The 1,613-nt window shown below is 38.9% G+C and overlaps 1 pseudogene; it reads right to left on the bottom strand.

The window, feature by feature from the left end:
• Positions 1-6: 6 nt before the first annotated feature.
• LOC124890718 lies at positions 7-1,606 on the bottom strand (annotated as a pseudogene).
• Between the last annotated feature and the right edge of the window lie 7 nt (positions 1,607-1,613).

Genomic DNA, 1,613 nt, shown 5'->3' with positions numbered 1-1,613 from the left:
ATATGCAACCCTCCATCAGCTTGATTCAGCTGGTGGAAATTGATGATACATCTAAAACTTAAGCTGATCGTTCACTTCTTACAGGAAAACTCTAAATAAGATCAACTGTATTCAAGGTCTATCCCAATAATAAACCCCACACAGATAAGAGATACTTATAGTATATCACCAGTGGTCATTTTCTTGCCTTGGGAATTAGAAGCAGTGGTTCTTTCTTTTGCAGTGTTACTCCAAATTTTGCAGTCATGTCTAGCTCCGCGGCACACTTTCCATGAGGAAGTTCCCAATCAAAGAAATGAACAAGTGAAGCAAGGACTAAGGGAACTTCTATTGCAGCCATCGGAAGGCTTGGACATATCCTCCTTCCTGCACCAAAGGGTAAGAACTCAAAATCATTCCCTTTGAAGTCCATATCAGAACTCAGAAACCTCTGTGGTCTAAACACCTCTGGCTCTTCCCATATCGAAGGATCCCTTGCAATAGCCCAGACATTAACCAAGATTTGAGTGTCTTTAGGAATTGTGTAACTCATAATTTTGCAGGTTTCGATAGCCCGATGTGGAAGCAGCAACGGTGCTGGAGGATGCAACCTAAGTGTTTCCTTCACACAGGCTTAGACATAGGACATCTGCAGCAATTGAGATTCTTTTGGATAATCACTGTCACTGAGTTCTATCTCAAGCTCCTCTTGAACTTTCTTCATTGAATCTACATTTTTAATCAGCTCCGCGATCGCCCACTCTATCTTTGAGGTAATGGCGTCTGACCCCGCAGAGAGTAACTCCTTCACAGGGTTAGAAGGAAACTTGTTATATACAAAATCCTGATTACAAAACTCCAACTTTCTGAAGTATAAGAACTTTAAAAAGAGCATATATGCACAAAAACTAACATGATTACTTTAATTTTCATTTTTCAGATACTACTAAAGACTAACTTGGTTTATACAAGAAAATGAATCTCACAAAGCACGTTTTGAGAGAAGGGGAGGGAACAAACCATAAATAGCTGGTGGATACGATCATTGGTAAAATTATGATCGAGGAGAGTTTCCGAGAAATCTTGTTGGCTAGAAGAACCATTTTCTCTACTCTTCCTTCTTTCTTCAAGAATAGGCTCCCACTTGGAACAAAACTGTGTCACTAAATGTATATATTTTTTTCCCAGACCTTGAAATTATCTAATTTACAGAAAATTGGATAAAAATTAGATATATTTGGAGCAGAGGCCAGTTCTACTATTACCCTAACAAGATTTTTCTGCTCACCATCTTCTCTTCCCTCCTCCAAATTAACCATATCCTTAGATATCAGAACATTACTCAGCATATTCAACGCAGTTGCAAAGACTAGCTCTCTCCAATATTCACCACTTCACCTTCTTTTGACCTCAAGAATTCTACCAATTCCATCACTTTTTTCTCCCTTAAACAAGCTTGAGATACCAATACTTTGGCAGAGAAAAGCTCAGTTTTGCATAAAGTTCTTAAGTATCTCCATCTACTGTTACATCCCGAATTCCAGCCCAATGATGTCGTATCAAGATCTGATCCTTTTGATGGAACAACATTTGGAACATGTCTAGCAGACAGGATTCTATCATGGGTTTTGAGG

This window comes from Capsicum annuum, unplaced genomic scaffold (genome assembly GCF_002878395.1).
Source record: "Capsicum annuum cultivar UCD-10X-F1 unplaced genomic scaffold, UCD10Xv1.1 ctg23308, whole genome shotgun sequence".
In the NCBI taxonomy this organism is placed as follows: Eukaryota; Viridiplantae; Streptophyta; class Magnoliopsida; order Solanales; family Solanaceae; genus Capsicum; species Capsicum annuum.
Note: the sequence above shows the minus strand (reverse complement) of the source record. Positions and strands in the feature narration are given on the sequence as shown.